General features: G+C 40.3%; 1 pseudogene; it reads right to left on the bottom strand.

The window, feature by feature from the left end:
* Positions 1–525: 525 nt before the first annotated feature.
* On the bottom strand, positions 526–1032 carry LOC110594817 (annotated as a pseudogene).
* Positions 1033–7221: the final 6189 nt, after the last annotated feature.

Below are 7221 nucleotides of genomic sequence, written 5' to 3'. Positions count from 1 at the left end.
ATAATAAAAAATACTGATTAATGAAAAAAAAAAAAAAAAAGAAGGGAATTCTGAAATATGCAGCAGTATGAATGAACTTTGAGGTAATTATGCTAAGTGAAATAAGCCAGTTACAGAAGGGCAAATGTTGTATGATTCTACTTATATGAGACATCTAAAATAGTCAAACTCATAGAAGCAAATAATAAAATGGTGATTGCCATGGACAATATGGAGGAAAAATGGGGAGTTGCTAATCACACAGTATAAAATTTCAGTTTATAAAAGATGAATAAATTCTACAGAACCCCTGTACAACACTGTGCCTATAGATAACAAAACCATATTGCACACTTAAAAGTATGTTAAGAGGGTAGATCTCATGTTAAGTGTTCTTATCACAATAAGATGTTTGAAAAAGAGAGAAGTGGGACTAACACCTATTGAATGCGCTTTACGTAATTAATGTTTTACATAAATTATCTCATGAAATCCTCCCAGCAACCACTTAGGGGAGGCTGTCTTAGATTTTTGTTTGTTTGTTTGTTTTGAGATTTTGTCTTTTTTATTCTTTAAGCATTTTGTACACTGATGCAGAGGTAAAAGAAACAACTGAAACTTAAATGTGAAAGATCATGTCACAATTAAATCCACAATTTTACATATTTATCTTACTCATGTCAGTGAAAAAAAACAACAACTACTATATAAAAACAGGACAAATTATGTTGCAAAAAAAATAGAAAAACTTCATAAAAAATATATCCAACTAGAAGAAGTACTGCTCTCTTGGTGTCTTCACATCCTTCTCTTCTGTGTGCTGATGTTACCATTGTTTCCTCTGATAAATGCATCCCCATACTTATTCTTCAGCTGGCCATTCACATATTTGTCTGTCTGCTCCAGGTCAATATTCATGTAGCCATCCAGGCAAGCCAGGACCCCTCGATAATCCACTCCAGAATTTAATTTTACCACAACTGGCCACCCGATGATTTGCTTTAAGAAGTCACTAGGGGTTTGCTTCCGAAGACTCATTTTAACAATCCTTGTGGCCAGGATCCGGAACCCTTGCTCCCCGCGCCCCACAAGCCCAGCCTCCGCAGACCAGCGCAGCCCAAACCGAAACCGCCGAGGCAATGGCACACAGCCAATCCTAGATTTTTTATGAAGATAAACTTCACAGAAATTAAATAACTGTCCTAAGTCACCAAAGCAGAAATTGGCAGAGTTGTAACCTAAACTCACAGCTTTCTGAGTCCAAGGCTTACATATTTTTTGTTTTAGTTTTTAAAATTTCACTTTATGCCCTTGCAAGAAATAAGATCAAATTGCAAAGTAATTCTAATACTTTTGGTTTTTTGACCATATTTATGAAGAAAACATGAGAGAAAATTTCACAAATGACTAAAATTTTAGCAGAAACTATTTAAGGTATGTACCATATTCATCCATAAAATCATGCTATTGAAAATTCAGCCTTGCTCTGTCCCTGAACTGGGTCAGGGACCTTTTCTAGCTTGCCAGATTCTGGGCACTATGCATCCTGATATTGAGGGATGATTTCTGCACCCCTTTAGGATCAACCACCATTTGCTTAGGGAGGATACTCCAGGTGTATGATACTGAGAGACAGAGTCCCACCCTCCATTCTGGATCAAGCTCCAACACATGTAGGAGTGACAGAGTTCCACCCCCCCACTGGATCAAGCTCCAACACACGACTGAGAGACAGAGTTCCACCCCCCACACTGGATCAAGTTCCAACACAGTGTCCGAGTTGGGACAGCACAGCCCCTCACCCCTAGTCCAGCTTCAAAATGGAACAAATCCAAAGGGTCTATGTAAGGAAGAATAGGGAGTTGAGCAAACAGAAGTGAAAGCTATCCTCCTATCACTGAGCAAAAAAATTAAAGAGGGTAGTAGAAAAAGATGGAGGGGGAAGAACCAACACAAATGGAAGACCAGAGGAACCCTCAGACCTTTGAAAAGTCTGAGAATACAGACTTCAGAACTCAAACAATGAAGAGCTCCCAGAATGACTGATCTCAAGCCACAAATCCAGATATCAAGGCACTCATGGAAAGGATAGACAGAAATGAAGAAATAAAAGAAGAAAGAGTTGATGACTGAGATGACGGCAACAAAGAATATAGTAAATGAAGTAAATAACAAACTGACAAGCATGAAAAGCAGAATTAACCAAGCAGAAGACAGAATTTCAGAGCTTGAAGACCAAAATATAGAACTAAACCAAACTGTTAAAAACATAGAAAGAAAGCCTAAAAAGACAGAATAAAGCCTTTGAGATTTGTGTGATTATATTAAGAGGCCAAGCTTACACCTGACTGGCATTCCTGAGGCAGAATTGGAGACAGAGACCACATTGGAACAAATATTCCATGAAGTTATCCAAGTAAACTTCCCCCATCTCATCAGAGATGCAACAATCCAAGCACAAGAGATTCAGAGAACCCCTACAAGGCAGACCAACTCTTAGACACATAATAATTCACTTACATAAAGTAGGTATAAAAGAAAAAATCCTAAAGGCAGTGAGAGAGAAAGGTCAGACTACCTCCTAAGGAAGACCAATTAGAATAGTCCTTAGCCCGGTATGGTGGTGTGCATCTGTAGGTCCAGCTACTTGGAAGGCTGAGTGTGCCACTGTACTCCAGCCTGGATGACAAGGGTGAGACTCCAACCCCCCCCCCCAAAAAAAAATTAAAAAGAAAGAAAGAAAGAAAAAGAATGGCAGCAGACTTATCTACAGAAACACTATAGGCTAGAAGAGACTGGAGTCCAATCTTCAAAGTTCTGAAGGATAAACAATTCCAACCAAGAATTTCCTACCCAGCTAAGCTAATCTTCGTCAGTGATGGAGAATTAAAGTCCTTTCCAGACATTCAATCCTTAAGAGTTCATGCTGTCTCCAGACCAGCTCTACAAGAGACATATAAGAAGGTATTAAACACAGAAGAAGGAAAAAAAGAGAATGACCACACTCTTGCCAAGAATGCAGGAAAACCGAAACAACACAGCATGCATTGTGACTGCAGAATTGAAAACACACATATATCAACCCCAAAATCAAAAGAAAACCAACAAAAAATAAGCACACGAACAGCAACAACAGCAATAACAACAAAGAACTTTATATTTGATGACAGGGCCTGATGACAGGGATAAACTTTCATATTTCAATAATCAGCCCAAACATGAAAGGACTACATGTATCAGTGAAAAGACATAGAATGGAAAATTGGGTTAAAAAAAAAAACACAATCCAACAATTTTCTGCCACCAGGAAACATATCTCAAAACAAAGAAATCTCACAGAATAAAAGAGAATGGAAAAAAATTTTCAGGTAAATGGAACACAAAAGAAAGCAGACGTCATGATATTAATATCAGACAAAACAATCTTTAAACTACCTAAAATTTAAAAAGATACAGAAGGACACTACATAATGAAAAAAGGTTCAATACATCAACAAGAAATATCCGTCCTAAACATATAAGCACTCAACACAAAGTTTTCCTAAATAGACCAATGGAACAGGATAGAGATTCTGGAAGCAAAACCTTAATACTCAACCAACTCATCTTCAGTCAAGCCTTCACCTACAACCACAGGGGAGAGGAGAACTTATTCAGAAAATGGTGCTGGGAAAACTGGCTGGCCACATGCAGAAAACTGAATCAGGACCCTTATCTATCACCAAACACAAAAATCAACTCTAGATGGATCAAAGATCTAAACATAAAACTTCAAACTATAAGAATCCTAGAAAAAAACACAGGAAACAATCTTATGCACATTGTAGTAGGCAACCAATTCTCGATCAAATCCACAAAAGTGAATGCCATAGAACTAAGACAGACAAATGGGACCTCATCAAATTGAAAAGCTTCTGCAAAGTCAAAGAAACCATAAAGAGAGCAGGGAGTCAGCCCACAATATGGGAAAAAAATATTTGCTAACTGTACATCTGACAAAGGCCTAAAATCCAGGATCTACATGAAACTCAAATATGCCAGAAGGAAAAAAACCAAACAGCCCTATTAAAAAGTGGGCAAAAGATATGAATAGACACTTCTCAAAAGAAGGCATATCCACAGCCAGTAGATACATGAAAAAATTTTCAGCCTCATTAATCATCAAAGAAATGCAAATTGAAACCACGTTGAGATATCACCTAACTCCAGTCAGGATGGCCATCATCAATAACTCAAAAAACAACAGGTGCTTGAGAAGATGTGGTAAAAAAGGAGTGATGGGAGTATAAACTAATACACCCTCTGTGGAAACAGTGTGACAATTTCCAAGAGATCTAAAAATTGACTTTCCATATGGCCAAGCAATCCTCTTCTGGGTATATACCCAGAGGTAACCAAATCATTGTATAAAAAAGATACCTGCACATGCATGCTTATTGCAGCATTATTCACAATAGCAAAAACATGGAACCAACCCTGCTACCTATTGAAAGTTGACTGGTTAAAAAAAATGTGGCACATATTCATAATGGAATATTATGCAGCCATAAAGAAGGACAAAATTATGGATTTTGTAGCAACTTGGATGGATTTAGAGTCTATCATACTCAGCGATCTATCACAGAAATGAAGAACTGAATACTACATGTTCTCACTCATAAGCAGACCCTGAAAATTTATAATTACCTCTAAGAAAGGATTTGGCAGTAGCAGGACACTGCCTGGGAAGGGAAGGGGGTGCACATAACATCAGTAAGAGTACCTGATCTCAAACCAGGTGAAGTGCAGACCAAATGGAGGCCCAAACTACCTGTACAATGATTGCACATCTACCTATCCCTGAATTGGACCCCACATCTTTAAAATAAAAAAGAAAATTCAGCCTTAATTAAAGTTATAATCTCAAATTCCTTATTTGTTTGAATAGATATGTTCCTGATTTTCAATTTGTATTTCTACTGTCCAAGATTATTTCTTCCATTTCAAGCTTTTCTTACATGAGATAGAAAGGTTTTGTTTTAGTTTAATTTGAAAAAAAAAAGATGTATATTTCAAATACCTTAAGATGTGTATAATTGACAAATAGTCTTTTGGTATTTGCCAGTCGCACATCTAAAGGATTACTTACTATTCTTCCTTATTATGAGAAGAACTACATATCATATAAGTTCACTGAATTTTCACAAAGAATGATAATACATTATTTTATCTTTCCATGTAAGAAAGTGTCCTATTCTGGTAAAAGATTGAATACATGCCAATAACACATGACAAAGGGTAAAGGAAGTTTCATTTGTTTTTGATAGTACCTGGAAGGAATTTCATTTTTCTTAAATAAATTAAAAATATCTAAAATCTTAATAGCTTTCTATATGTATTAGTCTAGTTATTAAGGGCTTAAACAGATTCCATACTTTATATCCGGTTGTTTCAAGTAAAATTATATCTACTTTGGGGAAAATATAGTTTCTACAAACACAATATGACCAGTAATAACAATTTTAAACAACAGTGCTGCTACACATTGAAACCTGTAGACTTCTGGTAAGATGGCGATGACATAGGTGGGACTGTGAGAATCTCTGCGAAAGTGAGTTTCCATAAAAACTCCCACTTTTCCCCCCTGCTAGCTGCACCAGTGTGAGGCCTAGAGGCCTTCAGTTCCATGCACTGCTCGACTACTGCGGCCACTGCTGCTCCACCCCAGGCAGCCCTTGGCTCCTGGTCTCGTGGGGCTCCGGGCTCCCTCTCCAACTGTATCACCCTGCTCCTGGTCACTGCTGCCAGTGGAGGCCCTCGGCTCCTGCCCTGCAGAGCTCTGGGCTCCCTCCTTGGCTGCACTGCCATGCCCCCAGCTGCCACCACCCATGAATGCTCTCGACTCCTGTCCGGTGGAGCTCCGGGCTCCCTCCCCAGCTGCACTGGCCCACACCACCCCCAGCCACCACTGCCCATGGAGGCCCTTGGCTCCCACCCCGCGGAGCTCCGGGCTCACTCCCTGGCTGCACTACCCTGCCCCACCTCCAGCTGCCGCTGCCCACAGAGGCCCTCAGCTCCCACCCTCAGAGCTCCAGGCTCCCTTGCTGGCTGCAGCATCCATCCCAACTGCCCTACACTATGCTGACCAGCAATGCCCAGCCATCTCACACTCTGTCTCCCTCAACTCGGCCCTGGCCACAGCGAGACCAGAGAACAGCTGGAGCTCCGAGACCAGGCAGAGACCTGCATTTCCGCATCCAGCTCTGCCCAGCTCTCCCCAGCCTCCCCTTGGGACAAAGAACAAAGAAAGAAAAAGAGGCCCAAACCACACTGTGACATGCTGACCTGCAGCGCCCAGCTATCTTGCACTCTGCCTCCCTCAGCTGGAACTGGCTGCAGTAGAATCAGAGACCAGTTGGAGCATTGCCCCGCCCCACTCTGCCCAGTACTGCCCAGCCTCCAAGTTGGGATCTAAGACCTCATGATTGTGTAGGGGAATAGTACATCATAAGGAGGTTGGTCAGTGTGTGTGTCTGTATGATTGTATGTTCTGGTTTTGTTGTTGTTATTGTGTTTTTGTTTTTTTTCTCTGACTCATATGTTTTTGTGTTTATTTTCATTTGTTAGTTGGTACCTTTGTATGTTTTCCCTCTTACTCTTCTCTCTCTCCACCTTCCTTTTCCCCCCCCGGCCCCACATCCTATTTCTTTCCTTTTTCTTACCTCGTTTTGCTTACAGGAAGCAAACCTATACCCCCCACTGCATGGACAGGTTGCAAGGCAGTGGGAAGTGGGTTCCAGGGTATCCATACATCTGTCGGTGGATACTGGGATCTGCAGACAGATTTGGAATCACAGCTCCCCTCTTCATTAAATCTCAAAACTGCAAAAAGTATAGCCCCCAACATAGAATCCAGCTTCAGAATAGAACAAAGTCAGAGGATTCACACAAGGAAGAATAGGAGATTGAGAAAACAGAAGTAAAAGCAACCCCACCACCCCTGAACAACAGATTTAAAGAAGATGGGGAAAAAAGGAAAAAGTGGGGAGGAAAATCTACACAAATGAAGAAAAACCAAAAGAAGAATATAGGTCTCACACAGACCCCTGGGAGGTCAGACACTGAGGATACACTTCAGAATGCAAACAATGTAGAGACCCCAGAATGACTAGTCACATACTATAAACCCAGACATCAAGACATTAATAGAGAGAATAAAAAGAATTGAGGAGAGACAAGAGGAAAATAGGAAGGAGTTGATAA

Source organism: Carlito syrichta, unplaced genomic scaffold (genome assembly GCF_000164805.1).
Source record: "Carlito syrichta isolate Samal-C Ts95f unplaced genomic scaffold, Tarsius_syrichta-2.0.1 Scaffold142924, whole genome shotgun sequence".
NCBI classification, from domain to species: Eukaryota; Metazoa; Chordata; class Mammalia; order Primates; family Tarsiidae; genus Carlito; species Carlito syrichta.
The sequence above is the reverse complement of the archived record's forward strand: the minus strand, read 5'-3'. Positions and strand labels throughout refer to the sequence as shown.